The sequence below is a fragment of the Bos javanicus genome, chromosome 1 (genome assembly GCF_032452875.1).
Source record: "Bos javanicus breed banteng chromosome 1, ARS-OSU_banteng_1.0, whole genome shotgun sequence".
NCBI lineage: Eukaryota > Metazoa > Chordata > Mammalia > Artiodactyla > Bovidae > Bos > Bos javanicus.
Window position 1 is genome coordinate 6,706,300 of NC_083868.1, and position 19,296 is coordinate 6,725,595.

A 19,296-nucleotide genomic window follows, 5' to 3' on the forward strand; every position below is an offset into this window, starting at 1 on the left:
CTCCAGGCGATGTTCCCTACCCAGGGATCTAATCCGCGTCTCTTTTGTCTCCTGCATTGGCAGGCAGACTTTTCACCACCGCATCACCTGTGAAGCCCTGCTAAAGCTGAGAGCTATGCCTAAAGCTGAAAACTTCTGAGAAATCCCAGAAGTTTCAAGATCTTGCCTTGTCAGGTGATTCTTAAAATAGACTCAAGAGACAGTTTCTCAAGTCTTAAGTGAATGAAGCCGAAAGACTAAAATACACTATCACTGGGGGGAAAAAAAATTCCATCTGGATAAAGTAAGCACTTTTGTATACCTTCCTACCATAAATATTGGCCCAAAGGGATGAATTTTGTATCCATTTTTATATTTTCAGAGTAAAGTCTATTTTGACTTGAACAGAATGGAGCAAAGTGTGAAGGCAAAAGAAATATTGCTGTGAGTTTTGTACATTATAATATTTTACAGAAATAGGTTTCACCATTTCTCTTCCTTAACTGCTCCCTGCAAAAATTTAAAAGGGGTCACTGAATGACAAGAAATGGGATAAAGAATGTTATAGACTCTGAGCACCAGAATGTCCAGCAACAGAAACGTTTCTGACCATGCACTTAGACTATATACTCACTCTCAAAACAACTCACCCACTTTAAGTCTATGTGGTCAGTAATCAGCATATATGACCATACTTTGCCAGGCTACTGCTTTCAAAGCTCTGTCCAGTGCATAATAAAGGTAAATTTTTTTGCAAGATACAAGATCTATGACATCCCTGTGAGGCACTGTTGAGTCAGAAAACTGGCTCTAAAGCTGAGACCCTGAGTTACCCAGTCTCTCACCATCATCTTATTAGCTATCCTGCCTCTTAATATCCACTCTTAATATCCGCCAGGTATTAACAGTACCTGGTGGCTCATACAGGGAAGAATCTGCCTGCAGTGCAGGACACCAGGGTTTGACCCCTGGGTCAGGAAGATCCCCTGGAGAAGGGAATAGCAATCCACTCCAGTATTCTTGCCTGGAGAACCCCATGGACAGAGGAGCCTGGTGGGCTACAGTCCGTGGGGTCGCAAAGAGTCAGATACAACTGAGCAACTAACACACTCTTGGTATCAGTTTCTGAATAATGATTGAAACTAACAGAGATTTTGGTTCTTCACTTTCAAAAATGCTCAGGATACATTTCCCAGAGACCTCAGTTATTGTACGTGTTTCTTTCCTTATTCAGTTATTTGTGTTTCAGTCACACATGGGCACTTGCTTGTAAGATATTAGCTACTTCACTTAATTCTTTGCTTTTTAGGGTCAACAGATGAGTAGTAAGTGGAAAAAAAAAAAGGTTCTGTAACCATATCAGCCCAATTTCAAGCATACTTTAGTATTTACCAGCTATGTGGCAGTGGGAAAGCTATTTATCACCTCTAAGCCTTAGTTTGCTCTTCTAGAAAATAGAGATGGTAGTAGCATCTGCAGGCTTCCCTGGTAGCTCAGCTGGTAAAGAATCCACCTGCAATGCAGGAGACCCTGGTTCAATTTCTGGGTGGAGAAGATCCCCTGGAGAAGGGACAGGCTATCCACTCCAGTATTCTTGGGCTTTCCTGGTGGCTCAGCTGGTGAAGCACCCACCTGCAATGTGGAAGACCTGGGTTCAATCCCTGGGTTGGGAAGATCCCCTGAAGGAGAGCATGGCAACCCACTCCAGTATCCTTGCCTAGAGAATCCCCATGGACAGAGGAGCCTGGTGAGCTACAGTCCATGGGGTTGCAAACAGTCAGACATACTGATCAACTAAGCACAGCACAGCACAGTAGCATCTCATAAGATACTTAACAAGAGGGATTATAATATATATACATAGGAAAATATATATATAGGGAAAATAATATATATGCTGCTACTGCTGCTGCTAAGTCACTTCAGTCCTGTCCGACCCCTGTGCGACCCCATAGACGGCAGCCCACCAGGCTCCCCGTCCCTGGGATTCTCCAGGCAAGAACACTGGAGTGGGTTGCCATTTCCTTCTCCAATGCATGAAAGTGAAAAGTGAAAGTGAAGTCGCTCAGTTGTGTCCGACTCTTAGCGACCCCATGGACTGTAGCCTACCAGGCTCCTCTGTCCATGGGATTTTCCAGGCAAGAGTTCTGGAGTGGGTTGCCATTGCCGTCTCCAAATAATACATATATTGCAATATATATAAAGTCCTTACCACAGTGGTTGTCACTGAAAGTGTTCAATTTTTATGAAAACAATATTTTGAGTACCTAAACCACTCTCTAGGGCTTCCCTGATGGCTTAGCAAGTAAAGAATCTGCCTGCAACGCAGGAGACACAGGAGACCCAGGTTCGAACCCTGGGTCAGAAAGATCCCCTGGAGAAGGAAATGGCAAGCTACTCCAGTGTTCTTGCCTGGGAAATCCCAGGGACAGAGGAGCCTAGCAGGCTATAGTCCACGGGGTTGCCAAGAGTCAGACACCACTAAGCGACTAAGTACACACAAGCCACTCTTTAGTTGAAAGTAGGTACATTGAAAAGTTATTCTAACTTTCTTACTTCACTGAAGTAGACACACTCAAGTTCAGATGGCTGAATTCCCAACCATCATGAACACACTGGTGAGAAGGCTACTCTCTGATGTGACTGCAGCCCATGGTTCTCCCAGTATAGAGCTGAGCAGAGTCAGGGTCAGGCGGAGGCCAGTGAGTGAGACTTCAAGGAGAGCGGAAGAGTCTGACTTTATTGGCAATTCAGATATTTTATTCATCACAGAATTTTCCCATTAATTTTAGATGTTTGAAATATTGAATTAAAATGTTGTTTACCTTTCCTGACTTCTTTCGTGTTCCCATTGCCCTAGTTCCAACTCTGGCTCTTTCGTTCCTTTTTCCCTGGAGCTAGCTTTCATCTGTGGATTGTGATGGCCCCAGGCTCGCCCTCACCAGGTCGTTGTTGATTCCTCAGGCCCCCATCAGCAGTTATTAGAAAGTCCTCCTGTGCTATGAAATTGAGTGCAATTTCAGCTCAGTGTGTGATATCCAGTGGCTTCCCAGGTAACCCGCCTGCAGTGCAGGAAACATAAGAGACACAAGTTCGATCCCTGGGTCAGGAACATCCCCTGGAGGAGGGCATGGGAATCCATTCCAGTATTCTTGCCTGAAGAATCCCATGGACAGAGGAGCCTGGTAGGCTACAGTCCAAAGTATCGCAGAGTCGGACATGACTGAAGTGACTCATCATGCACTCACGGTGCCCAAGTATGAACTAGTGTTTCTACCCAGGCATGTATTCCTGGATTCTGTCCAGTTACATGGCAATGAGAAGGGACTCCTATCCAAATTCAGAGGATGCTTGTGAGAGACAGAGTCATCAGTGATTTTCAAGCCCCAAGAATATTTGAGTTCATCCAAATGTAGATTCAAATTCACTGTCCCTTGTCCTGTGAAAAGCTGGACTCTGAATTCTAAGGAAAATAGTAAAATATCTAATCAAATTCCATCCTCAGAGAAGATTAGGCTTTAGAAGAAACTTGGCACGATGCTTACAGAACGCTTTTGATCATTCAGCATTATAATAACTCACTGTTGTCATTCCATGTTATCAGTCACATTTGATAAGTTAAAAAGTTGAAGGACAGAGAGATTTATTTATAAAGAATCCCAGTGGAAATTAGAATCAAAACTATAAGAAGCATTTATAGCTAGAGTTAACTTTTATATCTGAGGTTTTTTAGTCCTTTTCCTAGCCCTTGCAATTACATTGCTGAGATGCTCTCTAATTTCTAAAGTTGGAAGAATTAAATATCAAGTTGCTTTCAGACGGCATGAATTACACTCCCCAGTGCTCCCCATAGATATTCACCTAATTTTGGTGAAGTCAAAGATGCTTATATTAGTCAAGCTACAGAGTGACCTGAATTTTGCAATAAGAAGTTCATGATCTAGAGTGACATACTATCCTGGTCTTAACACTGAAAATTCTGCAACCCAGGAAAACCATGATGGTTAGTCATTCTAGTTGCTAACCAGAAACATCCTCCAAGTTACAAATGCACGTTGACTTTTCTTCTCTCATTATTCTTCCTGGTTAGTTCATATTTGTGATGATTCACATAAGATGCACTTGTTTGATTTCGGAATTTGATTTTCAGAAATGAATCAATTGTTACTTTTAGCTAATAGTTTGGATTTATGATGGGAGTTCTGTAGAAGAAAATGGAAACCTACTTCAGTATTCTTGCCTAGAGAATCTCATGGACAGAGGAGCCTGGCAGGCTACAGATAGTCCATGGAGTCACAAAGAATTGGACACAACTGAGCAACTAACACTTTCACTTTCATTTTTTTCACGATAGGAGATCAACTTCGAAAAACCAAAGACAACTTTGGGTAGAAGTATGTACATGGCAAATTGTGCCATAAAAAAATAATGGAGAAAAATGTAAAGGTGCTCTAAATATATATTATAAAACTATAACTGTATAATAACCTGCTTAAAACACTAGTTAGATCATGTTAACATTGTAAGTGAATCCCTGGCCTACCTCCCCACTACCTCTCTTTCCAGTTAAAACTCACATTCCATTATGCATCCATTTCGCAAGCATTCACTGGCCACCTTTGTCTGTGCAATGCACTGTACAGTTGTAGAGACTCTAGATTACACAAGAGAGTTCAGGCTTGTAGCTCCAAATGGGGGATTAAAATCTATGCAGAACAGAATCAGTTCAGTTCAGTTCAGTCGCTCAGTCGAGTCCGACTCTTCGAGACCCCATGAATCGCAGCAAGCCAGGCCTCCCTGTCCATCACCAACTCCCGGAGTTCACCCAACTCATGTCCATCAAGTCAGTGATGCCATCCAGCCATCTCAGCCTCTGTCGTCCCTTTCTCCTCCTGCCCCCAATCCCTCCCAGCATCAGAGTCTTTTCCAATGAGTCAACTCTTCGAATGAGGTGGCCAAAGTACTGGAGTTTCAGCTTCAGCATCATTCCCTCCAAAGAAATCCCAGGGCTGATCTCCTTCAGAATGGGCTGGTTGGATCTCCTTGCAGGCCAAGGGACTCTCAAGAGTCTTCTCCAACACCACAGTTCAGAAGCATCAATTCTTCGGTGCTCAGCCTTCTTCACAGTCCAACTCTCACTTCCATACATGACCACAGGAAAAACCATAGCCTTGACTAAATGGACCTTTGTTGGCAAAGTAGTGTCTCTGCTTTTGAATATGCTATATAGGTTGGTCATAACTTCTTTCCAAGGAGTAAGTGTCTTTTAATTTCATGGCTGCAGTCACCATCTGCAGTGATTTTGGAGCCCAAAGAAATAAAGTCTGACACTGTTTCCACTGTTTCCCCATCTATTTCCCAGGAAGTGATGGGATCGAATGCCATGATCTTCATTTTCTGAATGTTGAGCTTTAAGCCAACTTTTTCACTCTCCACTTTCACCTTCATCAAGAGGCTTCTGAGTTCCTCTTCACTTTCTGCCATAAGGGTGGTGTCATCTGCATATCTGAGGTTATTGATATTTCTCCCAGCAATCTTGATTCCAGCTTGTGCTTCTTCCAGCCCAGCATTTCTCATGATGTACTCTGCAAAGAAGTTAAATAAGCGTGGTGATAATATACAGCCTTGACATACTCCTTTTCCTATTTGGAACCAGTCTGTTGTTCCATGTCCAGTTCTAACTGTTGCTTCCTGACCTGCATATTGGTTTATCAAGAGGCAGGTCAGGTGGTCTAGTATTCCCATCTCTTTCAGAATTTTCCACAGTTTATTGTGATCCACACAGTCAAAGGCTTTGGCATAGTCAATAAAGCAGAAATAGATGTTTTTCTGGAACTCCCTTGCTTTTTCCATGATCCAGGGGATGTTGGCAATTTGATCTCTGGTTCCTCTGCCTTTTCTAAAACCAGCTTGAACATCAGGAAGTTCACGGTTCACATATTGCTGAAGCCTGGCTTGGAGAATTTTGAGCATTACTTTACTAGCATGTGAGATGAGTGCAATTGTGCGGTAGTTTGAGCATTCTTTGGCATTGCCTTTCTTTGGGATTGGAATGAAAACTGACCTTTTCCAGTCCTGTGGCCACTGCTGAGTTTTCCAAATTTGCTGGCATATTGAGTGCAGCACTTACACAGCATCATCTTTCAGGATTTGAAAGAGCTCAACTGGAATTCCATTACCTCCACTAGCTTTGTTCATAGTGATGCTTTCTAAGGCCCACTTGACTTCACATTCCAGGATGTCTGGCTCTAGGTCAGTGATCACACCATCATGATTATCTGGGTTGTCAAGTTCTTTTTTGTGCAGTTCTGTGTATTCTTGCCATCTCTTCTTAATATCTTCTGCTTCTGTTAGGTCCATACAATTTCTGTCCTTTATCGAGCTCATCTTTGCATGAAATGTTCCCTGGTATCTCTAATTTTCTTGAAGAGCTCTGTAGTCTTTCCCATTCTGTCATTTTCCTCTATTTCTTTGCACTGATCGCTGAGGAAGGCTTTCTTGTCTCTTCTTGCTATTCTTTGAAACTCTGCATTCAGATGCTTATATCTTTCCTTTTCTCCTTTGCTTTTTGCTTCTCTTCTTTTCACAGCTATTTGTAAGGCCTTCCCAGACAGCCATTTTGCCTTTTTGCATTTTTTTTTTCTTGGGGATGGTCTTGATCCCTGTCTCCTGTACTATGTCACGAACCTCATTCCATAGTTCATCAGTCACTCTATCAGATCTAGGCCCTTAAATCTATTTCTCACTTCCATACCTGAAACCTCTACAGCTGGAGACAAAAAGGCAGGGGAAAATTTTAATTTATTTCCAGGAACATTGTCCTAAATTGACCAATATTTTCCAAATTTTAAGTCTTTTCTAATGCTCTGACTATGTTTCTGTACCACTCAAAATTCTATGCTTTCTTCATAAGCAAACCAAAAGTTTCAGGAAACATATTTTAACCCCTGACCTAGATTTAATATTCCTTTGTCTAAAATTCCACAATAATTAGAATTTCTTTTAGTATAGCATATTTATTAATGTCTTCATATATTACCAAAAAAAAAAGTTTACCTCACACCATACACAAAATACATTCTAAAGACATTAGAACACTAAATATTTAAAAGTCAACAGAAAAGAATAGTAGGCAATATTTCTCTGATATTACAATAGAGAGAATTTTTTAAATGTTACAGCAATAAAACAAATGTCATAAAGATAAAATATCAGCTACAACTCTGGTTGCATTTAATAAAAACCCACAAGACATTAGTTTAAGTTGAAAAGGAGAATTTATTATATGTATTAATATCTGTCAGTCGCTCAGTCTGCAACCCCATGGACTGTAGCTGGACAGGCTCCTCTGTCCATGGAATTCTCTAGGCAAGAATACTGGAGTGCGTTGCCATTTCCTTCACCAGGGGATCTTCCCCATCCAGGGACTGAACCCGCATCTCTTATCTCCTGCATTGGCAGGCAGGTTCTTTACCACTAGCACCACCTGGGAAGCTCATGTATTAATATATGGAGCTGCAAAGGCAAGGGTGTGGCTGCACCTCAGAAACAACTAGAAGCAGAGATCTGAACCCCATTAAGATATTTTTAATCTCTGCTGTCCTTTGTACAACCCCTTCAGTTCTAATCACTGCTTGTGTTCTCTCCGTTTCTCTACCAATATGGTGAAAGGCAGGGAGTGTGTTGACAACTGTTGAGCTTCCAGTTTTGTAGGTTGGGTACGGGAAGAGAGATGGACCCTCATGTGAAAGTCCAACAGATGCATTATGCATTAGTAGTTCAGTCGTGTCCAACTCTTTGGGACACGGACTGTAGCTGGCCAGGCTCTTTTGTCCATGGAGTTCTCTAGTCAAGAATACTGGAGTGGTTTGCCATTGCTCTCTCCAGGGGATCTTCCTGACCCAGGTATCGAACCCACATCTCTTAATCTCCTGCATGGGCAGGCAGATTCTTTACCACTAGCGCCACCTAGGAAGTTCAGCAAGAGATTAGCATTTCTTCATATACTCACTTGTCACCAGAGCATAAAACAGCCACTGCTGCTTCACCACAAAATGGTATGGAAGCATGAGTGGAGAACAGTTCCCAGAAGAAAATAAGTAAATATCTTCACTATAAAAAGATAAAATTCCAAAAAAAAAGTAAAACTTTCATGATCAGGAAAAAAAGATAAAATTAAAAATCATAGCAAAGTGGAAAAAATATCAAACAATTACGGGAAGATAATTTGTTTCCTTAATGCATAAATGTATAAGATAAGTATGGATACCCCTCTCAAAATGGACAAAACCCAGAAATTAAGAATGGAAGAAAAAACAATTGCAATGAAATACAATAGGACACTGTGGGAAAATGTTCAGCTTCATTAATAGTCAATGAAGTGTGAATTTAAATAACCATCAATTGCAAAGATTTTGCCTAGAGAATTGATTTTCTTTTAAATTTACAATGCTTAGAGATCCAGAGAAATACACCCTTTTATACACTCATGTAGGCATGTAAATTGATGCAAGCTTTCTTGAAGGTAATTAATATGCATCAAGATCTTTGAGAATGAACATAATTGAAGACATAAATAGACAATATTTTTCATGAAAATATATCTATTGAAACATTTGGGATAACAAGAATTGGAAATAGATACACATCCAGCAACAGAGTTATCTAAACAAACCTTTGTATTTTGAGATGAAATATTATACATATTAAGACTTTATTTTACTAAATATTAAATAACATAGAAAATGTCATTAAGAGAAAAACACAAAAACCCAACATCTTATATGCAACATAATTCTAGTATAGATATAAACATTGGGAAAAAATTGGAAGAAAATGCCCCTAAATCTTGATATTGTTAACTCTCTGAGTGGTAGAGCTTGAAATTATTATTTTTCTCCTTTGGAAAACTGTTCATTTTTTTAGTGTCAGACCTGAGAATGTGACTGAGCCAATCTAGGAGTGTATGTTCAACAGAAGTACTTTCTAGATTCTGGGAAACTTGAACAATAACAAATACAGAATTTCAACATGAAATTCTTTACTGGAAGAGGGCTATAGGAAAATATGTTGTTTAATTTTGAGATTCTGTAACCTTTTCAGGTGTTCTACATGATAATTATTGCCTGTTATACCATTTTGCACAATATCTAAATCAGTGAATGAAAAGTTTCATTAAAAGGCTTTATTAATGTTTCAAATAAATATGCAGAGATATTAAAACCTAATGGAAAAGAATAAAAAGAAAAAGAAAATGTAGCAGAGGGCTTTGCATTTTTAAATATCTGCATTAAATGTCAGGAACTTGCATCCTGACTACAACATATCTGAAATGACTGATTAAAAGGTGCCTTTTTTTCATAGAAACACAGACCCTCTTCTTATTTTTGTAAATGGAAAAAGAGATAAAAGTTGTTGATATAAATCCAATATTAATTTCTCCAAAAGCTGTGTCATAGAGGTTTGTATTTCTGATCAATAATTTTTTAACTTTTCATTAAAATGAGCACAAAAGCAAAATACTTAAGACTGCAAATTATTTTTAGTCCCAAAGAAAGAAGGTCATTGTATCACATTTTTCAAAATGTGTTTCTCAGGACATGTGTTTGCATGTCCCAGTTGCAAAAAAAAAAAAAAAAAACGCAACCTGTAATCAAATGAATTTGAAGGACACTGGATTAAACAGAATCAAATTGGTTTCTTTACTATAGAGCTTCTCAAAGAATTTTATGTTATCATGCAGTGTGAATTTCCAAAAAGAGATGGTATTCAGCTGTCTTCCCAAATATACTTGACCACTGAACTCTTTGTATGCAGCATCTCATGGGTGACTTCTGTGCACACACGTTGGTAAATATTGCTCTGTCAGAACTTTGAGCTTCCACTTGTTCTGGCTTCAGACATCCGTTCTCATCTTTAACAGCAATATTTCCTTCTCAGCAAGACAAAATTTCAGCTTAAGGAACAGCAGAAATAAAGGGGGAAGAAAACTAGAAAAATATGATGAAATGTCTAACACAGCTTCCCTGGAACTACAGGTTATGAACTTGGCATATTTTATCTATTTAGTTAATAAGTAGATAAATGAAATTTGAGCCTTTTCAGCATTTAAATGAGATGTTGAAAGCTAAAAATGTAACTGCTCTCCAGAGACGTTAGAATGATCACAGACGTTCATAAGAATAAAACTTTGGCATGAATCCTTTGGCAATATTCCTGGTTCTGGCCTGAAAGCAGTAGCTGAATAGGAGATGAGCCATTCCTCCAGGATGCGGTGGTGCTGGCAGCCTGAAGAAAGTGAGCGTTCAGAGAGAATCAGAGCTCTGAACGTGCTTGGGGACGATGGACCATAATAGTTGAGAGAGAGTGAGCCATCACTGCTAAAAAGGCAGCGATGGGGAAAGTCACGCTTATCTAACTCCCTCAACAACCACCTCCTCTCTCATAAGCCTCTTGGTCTTGGCACAACTTACCACTTTATCAGGCAAGATGTTAAAGCAAAAAGAGGCTCAATTCAACTGATTGATCTTTTGTTGGGGACAATGTACTATGCTCAAATCATTGCACTGAGTCCTGGCAGAGAGGGCAAGTATCAGCAAAGACTGTCCCTACCCCTAAGAAACAGACTCCAGCTTATAATTTTACACCAAAATGAAGTCTTCAAATATGAGCTAGATTGTGTGTGTGTGTGTGTGTGTGTGTGTTAAGTTACTTCAGTCACATCTGACTCTTTGTGACCCTATGGGCTGTAGCCTGACAGGTTCTCAATCCATGGGATTCTCCAGCCAAGAATACTGGAGTGGGTTGCCAGTGCTCTCCTCCAGGGCATCTTTCCGACCCAGGGATCAAACCTGCATCTCTTACATCTCTTGCACTGGCAGGCAGGTTCTTCACCACTAGCACTGCCTGGGAAACCCCATGAGCTAGATTATATGTTATCAAAAGAGAGGGAAGAGTTCAACTCTCAAAGAAGAATCAGGAAAGACTTTCATCTTTGTGGCTAGCTAGCATGGTCTTAGATATGAATAGCTTGCCAATAAAATTTGATGAATTGAATTACATTGAATATTGAATATCACTGGCATAAGAGTACTTTCGGCTTTGGGTACTTTTTTTTCTTTATGTGCAACTGGAATTTATTAAGAAAAAATACTGGCAGCATCTGCTAAACTGTTCATAAAGCATAACCATTTTCTTCACTAGTCTTTCCCAGAACTGGCTATCCTTTGAAGAAATTCCTCACCCCATAGACATATTTTCTTTTTCCTCAAAGGCCACTCCTACTGAATTCATGCTATCTCTGAGACATCAAGGAGACAGCTTGGGTGTGGTCACTATCTCAAGGGGGGGACACTATACTCCATTGTCCCTTTTCAAAGGACACCGAGGTCTGAAGACACTTGTAGCAGATTTGGTCAACAGCCAGACCACTGAGTCTGTCCTCATCCTTATGCACAGTTCTGTCCTCACGCAGGACTTCTTGAAAAATAAAAATTCAGATACCCCTTGTCCTTTCACTGTCCACTAGGTCAAGAAACACTTGCTGCCCCTCCAAATTCACCTACCATGAAACCTTCATCAAGAATATTTTGATCTCCAAAAGTAAACAAGAAGAGGTTAAGCTGAATAGGAAGAGAGCATTTATCAAAGGGAATCTTAGAATTTAAATGTGTAGCCTTGAAATTAAAGGTGCAGTAAATATAGGTCTATAGTAAATTGCTTATGATGTAATAAACTAGAATTATAGATGTGGCAATAAAGAGAGGCAATATAATATTGTATATTTAAGGAGCAGCTATCAACAAAGGAATAGATCAAATTTCCATCTTGTTTTCTGTTGATAGCTTCTGAAATGGCTATTATTTGGCAGGAATGTAAAACAGGAGTCAACAATACTGAAGCTTTCCATTTCTTGATTGTCAGCTAATAGTTTTATCCTTCCTTCCTGGATGACCTCGAAATGTATCAAAACAGGCACATAGCAGCTAGTTGAGGCAATAGGCAGAGTTCAAGGAAAATCTGCTTTCCCTGTTTATTGTTTGTTCAAGGAAAATATAATAAACAAAGAAACCTGATTTTTGTGTGGTACATCTATGTAGCTTTCTTTGCAAAATCGAGTATTTTTATTTTTTTTGAAACCCAGAGACTATTATTTGAAGTACTGAATAAAGTAGCATTTTACAAAGAGGAAAAGAATACAATAATTAAAAGCAGCCACTATTAAAACTCTCTTAAGACAATGGGGATACTGTATTAGTTTCCTGTGGCTTCTATAACAAATCACCACAAACTGATTGGCTTAAAACAACAGGCATGTGTTCTCTCACAGCTCTGGAGTCCAGAAGTCCAAAACCAAGCTGTCAGTAGGGTCGCACTTACTCTACGGATGATCAGGTTTCTTGCCTCTTCCAGCTTCCGATGGCTGCAGGCATTCCTTGGCTTGTGACTGCACCTCTCCTCTCTCTGCTGTTCTCTGTCCTCACCTGCTCCCAGGTAATGCTAACCAGTCTTGTGACTTTAATTACCACCTTTGGTGGTAACTCCCAAATTTCTAGCTTCAGTGCAGACCTCTCCCATAAAATTCAGATCCATATTGTGACTTCCTGGTTGACACCTCTGCTTGTAATAGTGATTTTGATCACAAAATCACTACCCTCCAAGTCAAACACCTCTACTTAGGGGTCATCAGCAAATCCTGCCAGCTCTAACTTCAATTTTTATTTGGAACTCAACCACTTTTTGTCATGCCCCAATACCTGTACCAACCATTATCGTCTCTCACCTGGATTATCTCAGTGCCTCTTATTAAAATGACCTATTACTGCACCTGCTCCAGGAGTAGATCTCTCTGCTTCTGTTCTTGCTCTTCTCTTCCCTTCAGTTCAGTTCAGTTGCTTAGTCATGTCTGACTCTTTGTGACCCCTATAGACTGTAGCACATCAGGCTTCCCTGTCCATCACCAACTCCCAGAGCTTGCTCAAACTCATGTCCATCGAGTCGGTGATCCCATTCAACCATCTCATCCTCTGTCATCCCCTTCTGCTCCTGTCTCCCTTCCCTTCAGTCCATTCTTAATACAGAAACCAAGGAGGGTTAGACAATTCCAACCCCCTTTAATCTCACACTACTGCCACATTCACAACACTTCTGGCATTTCTGGTCATCCAGTGTGTGGAGGTTTTCCCACACCAAGCAATTCTCTGCGATGCCAACTGGGTGTCCCACAATTTAACTCAATGAAACCTGGAGATCGTGTTAGATCTCATGGGGTAAGGACTCAGTCTCACGAGACTTCCCTGCCTCTTCAGATGCCAATCTCAAGTGGTAGGTTCCCAGGCTACCTACAATTTCCATTCAACTTGGCTACAAAGCAGAGGTTCCCGTGACCTCTTCCCTCATGGATTTGCTTGTTAGAGCAGCTCACAGAGCCCAGAGAAATACTTACTTATGTTTACCAGTGTGTTAAAGTGTATTTTAAAGCTTTCCCCTGATGGACAGGGAGGCCTGGCGTGCTGCAGTCCATGGGGTCGCAAAGAGTTGGACATGACTTAGGAACTAAACAAACAACACAGACTAAACCACCTTCCTGTTATATGGATGTGGTCACCAACCTGGAACCTCTATGACACCCATCCTTCAGGCTTCATTATATAGTCATGATTGATGAGCTCACCGGCCAGTGATGATTGATTTACCTCTAACCTCTCTTTCCTCCAGGGAAGTCAGAGGGTAGTACTGAAAGTTCCAACCCTCTAATCACTTGGTTGGTTCTGCTGGCAACCATCCCCCATCCTTAGAGGTGGTTTCCAAAGTCACTTCATTAACATAACAAAGACATTGATTGCTCTCACCACTTGGGAAATTCTAAAGGCTTTAGGAACCTTTTCTGTGCCAGAGAATGTAGAAGATCAAAGAATATGTTTCTTTTATTAAGTTACAAATTCACACAGGGTGATTCTCTTGAAATATGTCATATCATATCACTATTCTTCTCAAAATCTTCTCGTGATTCCCATCTCACTCAGTATTTAAAACCCAGTGTCCTGTTTTTGTCTATATGGCTCTCTGTGATTCCCACTGTGGGACATTCTATTCCTTCCAAGCAGTTTCCTTACCTCCTTCAGGATTCTCAGAAGTTGTCCCCTCAGTGAGATCTTTCCTGGTCTCTCACCTTGACATGCCAGTGGGCTTCTTGTTGATGAATGTAAACCTCAGAAGTCAAATTTTTGTCTGTTTTGTTCACAGTTGTATCCCATTTGCCTAGAACAGTGTCTGGCTCACAGTAGGGTGGGCATTTCATAAATAAATGAACAAATGAGAGAATGAATCATCGAATGAATAACTTCTTCAATAGTTACAGATATGACAAAGCAATGACCAGTTGAAGTAAAACAACAACACAAACAAGTAAATATATGTGGGGTGCAATTTTATTGCATCTCTGAAATGGTTGTTATGGGAATATATTCACCATTATCAGGTTAAGCAGAATCAAAACAACGTATTTGTTTTATAGGAACAAGATGGAGTGCTATTATTTTTGTGTGTTTTTTTTTTCCCCTCATCATCAATGAGATGGATTCCTGGAACAATGGAGTATTGTTTTTCTTAAATTCCTTTTGGGAAGAATGGTGTGCATTTCATACTGCCCACTCATCATCCAGAACAGGCTCCATCTAGAGTGAGCTGGGGTGGAAACAACGGGCAATAATAGAACAGCTTCTCTGTAAAATATGTGCCTGTGACAAGGACCTTCATTTCCACCATTGTGTACCTACACCAGCTTGGCTGGAATACCTCCCTGCTCCACAGAAAACTAGGGAATGACCAGTTCTCTTTTGTCATAACTAAAAACAGCTTTCTTCAGGGAAAGCACACATATACTTAATAGATGTGTGTTGAACTGAGCTACACTCCTGGAAGCCATAAAGTCAGAGAAAAAGATCTTTAGGGGAAAGCAATGATTTGAAAGCAGATTAGGAAGCAGGTTATTAAGTATCCTTGGAAACAAAGTAAAAATAAATGTTAAAAGTATATTCAATCAATGGGACCTACAGCAAGGCTGGGTCATTTTAATATACAAATGTCTGGACCCCATTCCTTGACACAATTCTATGGGGTTATATATGAGATAAGGTCTAGAGAATGTTTGGAAACCGTTGTTTTGGATTTACCTTAGATATTCTTGTAAAAATGCAGAATTTGGTCTTGGCCTTCTCAAAGCACTGCCTTTTGCCTACAGAATTATGCTGTTGATCCTACAGCAGTAGGCTTTGTGACTATGAACAATTCTCTTGGAAGTCTCGATGGAACTACGTGGTGCAAGCCACGAGTTCTGACTAGGTTTCCATCTCCCCATCACCACATCCCACTGAAGGCAACCTACCCCCTGTGTAGGATGCAGCCATCTGTGGTTTCCAGCTGTGTCCCTATCATCACAAAACACTACTGTCTACATCTTAACATGACCTTGGTGCAGGAGTCTACCCAGCAGAGAGAAAAATCCTGCTACCTAAGTTTTACTGCAACTTCTAGTGAATTTTTCTTTGCTTACTGTGAATCAGTATGTTATGAATTCAGAATCCTGTTGGAAGAGAATGGTACATGCATAGATGTAACTTCTGTTAAATTGTCCATCTTCAATTTCAATGCTAAGCTGCTAAGTCACTTCAGTCGTGTCTGACTCTGTGCGACCCCATAGACAGCAGCCCACCAGGCTCCCCCGTCCCTGGGATTCTCCAGGCAAGAACACTGGAGTGGGTTGCCATTGCCTTCTCCAATGCATGAAAGTGAAAAGTGAAAGTGAAGTCGCTCAGTCGTGCCCGACCCTCAGAGACTCCATGGACTGCAGCCTTCCAGGCTCCTCTGTCCATGGGATTTTCCAAGCAAGAGTACTGGAGTGGGGTGCCATTGCCTTCTCCATCAATTTCAATACTCTTGGGCTAAAAAATGAAGATGATGTGTATCTGAGTCAGCAAGGGCTACTATGATAAATACCATAGACGGGGTGGCTTCAACAGCAAACATTTGTCTCTCACAGTTTGGCAGTTGTCAAGTCCAAGTGATGATGACAGCAGATCTGGTGTCTGGTGAGAACATGTTTCCTGGCTTGTAGATGGTTATCTTTCCTCCTAGCCTCATATGATGGAGACTGCTCTTTCTTCTTCTTACAAAGATGCTTATTCCATCATTAGGGCTCCACTCTTCTGATCTCATTACTTCCCAAAGTCCTCTCCTCCAAATATTGTCACATTAAGCCTTCAAATATGAATTTGGAGGACCACAAACATTCAGTCTGTAGCATTCTAGCATTGATTCTTTCAAAATTCAGGTCCTTCTCACATGAAAATGCATGTGTTTCATACCAACAGCCCCAGCATTCCAGCATTAACTCTAAAGCCCAAATCTAATCTAAACTTCATCTAAATCAGAAACGGGTGAGGCTCCAGGCAGAATTCATCCCAAGACAAAATTCTCCTCCAGCTATGAACTTGTGAAACCAAACAAGTTATTTACAAAATGCAATGTTGGGACAGGCATGAAATAGTGATTCCAACCCCAGAAGGGAGAAATCAGAAAGAAGAAACAGGTGATGGATCCCAAAGAAGTCTGAACTCTATCAAGGTGTCCAAGAGAGCTCAAGCTTGGGGAATAACCCTCTTTGGCTCAATGTTCTGCCATTTGGACCCACTGCAGTAGCAAAAATCAGCCCATGGCTTGATGGAGCACTCAGTGGCCCACTGTGATGATCAGGCCACTTTACAGCTTTGCCCAAGGAGGTTACACTCTCAAAGTTCCCTGAGCAGCCCTGCTCCCATATCTCCCAAGTTGCCCCATACCAAAAACAGTTTTTTTGAGTTTTAAAACTACTTTAGAATATGTGCACACATTTTATCTTTTTATACTCCTTGTCGAGTGAGCATGTGTGATAACTTTCCTCAAGTGAGAGATGCAGAGCAGAAGGGACAGTCTTTCACATTAGCTTCATTTGTACCAACATCCTTCTTTCCTGCAGAGTATAATTGTAAAAACCGACACAAAGACCTTAGACCCTCATGAATAAAGCCTAAATAACAACCTTTATTAAGAAAAAAATGTTTTCTAGAACACAAAGAATTTTGCTGTGTATAGAATATTTGATGTGCTACCTTTATCATCCCAACCCAGGGATAAAACCTGGGTATCCTGCATTACCAGCAGACTCTTTACCACCTTCCCACCTGAGCTACGAGGGAAGCCCACCTTTATCATTTTAAATGGCACCAATATTCACAAACGAAGTCAGAACCTGACTCGGAATAAAACCAAGACCTTTTCTACATTCTGACCTTTTCATATTGTTTGGACAATGCGTTCTAAATTATCATTTGTCATGACCTCAGGCTGAAAATGATGGGTGAGCTGGGAAGAAGCTGGGAGGTATATACTGATGATGACCTTTGACCCTTGTCCAAACTTCCTGTTGGTGATAAGACAGAGACTGATCCCTAACCATATTAAGAGGGTTCTGATTTTAATTCCACCATGTATGTTGGAAGAGGAAGGATTTCCTCATACTACCAAGCAAATCTCCAATACACTGTGCCGTGTGCTTAGTCACTCAGTCGTGTTGGACTTTTTGCAACCACATGAACTGTAGCCAGATTCCTCTGTCCGTGAGATTCTCCAGGCAAGAATACTGGAGTGGGTTGCCATTCCCTTCTCCAAGGGATCTTCCTGACCCAGAGATCGAACCCGGGTCTCCTGCATCGCAGATATATTCTTTACTATCGGCCACCAGGAAAGCTGATACCAACTGGGTATCGTGAAATTCAACTCAATCCTGACACCATCTATCTGGAGAAAGAATTAGAATCAAATTCTCCCATACTGCAGGGTCTTTCACACTGCAGGAAGATTATCATCTGAGCTACCAGGGAAACCCATTAACTAGATTACTGGCTTATTGAAAAGAATGTACCTGGGTAACAGCCAGATGGCAGAGATGCATAAGACAAGGTACAGGGAAAAATTATGGAGCCTCCATGACCTCTCCCAGTACCCTACTCTCTCCAAATCCCCATGTTCACCAACCCAGAAGCTCTCTGCTACTGCTGCTAATGCTAAGCCACTTCAGTCGTGTCCGACTCTGTGCAACTCCATAGACGGCAGCCCACCAGGCTCCCCCGTCCCTGGGATTCTCCAGGCAAGAACACCAGAGTGGGTTGCCATTTCCTTCTCCAATGCAGGAAAGTGGAAAGTGAAAGTGAAGTTGCTCAGTCGTGTCCGACTCTTAGCGACCCCATGGACTACAGTCTATCAGGCTCCTCCGTCCATGGGATTTTCCAGGCAAGAGTAGTGGAATGGGGTGCCATTGCCTTCTCCGCAGAAGCTCTCTAAGTGCTATCTTTTTGAGTTTTTATAGAGGCTCCATTACACAGGTATTGATCATTTAAATCATTAGCCATTGTCCTTTGAACTCACCCACTCCCCTTCCCAGAGGTCAGAAATGGGCTTGGGAGTGAGTCTGAAAGTTTCGATCCTCTAGTCATATGGCAGATTCTCCTAAGAAGCAGTTCCCATCCTTAGGTATTTTTCAAAAAGCTCTTCTTTAATACAACAAAAGACAATCTTTATTGCTCTCCTCACTTAAGAAATCTCAAGTTTTAAGAGTCTGGTGCCAGAAATGAGGTCAAAGACCAAATATGAACTTTTTCTCACAAATCACAGTATCACATATACCCAGGCCATGAGGAATGATTGATGATCGGTACTCAGTTTGATTCACATAAAAGAAAACAGAAAATACTTCTATGTCATTCACATAATAAAAACAGAAAAAGAAAATAGTGTATGTGAAAAATACAAATAATACTTCTTAACTTTGGGTACATATGAGGTGTGACTGTAAGTCATGAAAGTGAACATGGAAAAGCCAGGCACATGGATTTTGAGGTTTATCACCCTCCTGCACTCCATCCGCCATGCTCTGCTTCACAGCAGTTTCAGTTAAAAAAAAAAAAAAGAAAGAAAGCTGGTTTTTCATCTTCATTTGGTTCCTTACCTTCACTGAGGAACTCTCAAATGCCTGCTTTCTTCTCTTATGCACTGACTTGACAGAGATGATTTAGAGAAAATAAAATGGTCATGGGTGAGAGGGGCCATTTAACTCTCCCTTGAACCTAAGCTACTTTCTTAGTTTTGCTTTCTCCAACCCTTCTGTGGCTCATTGAATTTTTAAGGGAAGTCGTGCTCAGCTCAGCTTAAATAATAAAAATAGAGAGAAGCATTGACCTCAGGACAAAAGGAAAGGGGGGCAGAGCAGCAAAAGGAGCGAAA

The 19,296-nt window shown here is 40.9% G+C and overlaps 1 protein-coding gene and 1 long non-coding RNA gene across 13 annotated transcripts in view; one reads left to right on the top strand and one right to left on the bottom strand.

Moving 5' to 3' along the window:
• Window positions 1-19,296, top strand: part of GRIK1 (glutamate ionotropic receptor kainate type subunit 1) — a 467,817-nt gene that overhangs the window by 274,622 nt on the left and 173,899 nt on the right. The gene's annotated exons all lie outside the window — the stretch shown is intronic.
• Window positions 9,657-19,281, bottom strand: LOC133249648 (uncharacterized). 2 transcript variants are annotated; one of them, XR_009737060.1, is made up of 3 exons: window positions 19,022-19,281; window positions 14,094-14,250; window positions 9,657-9,910 (listed from the first exon to the last, which is right to left on the bottom strand). It is a non-coding gene; the product is annotated as an uncharacterized LOC133249648 (long non-coding RNA). The 2 variants fall into 2 exon arrangements; XR_009737051.1 differs by having other exon boundaries at window positions 9,657-9,934.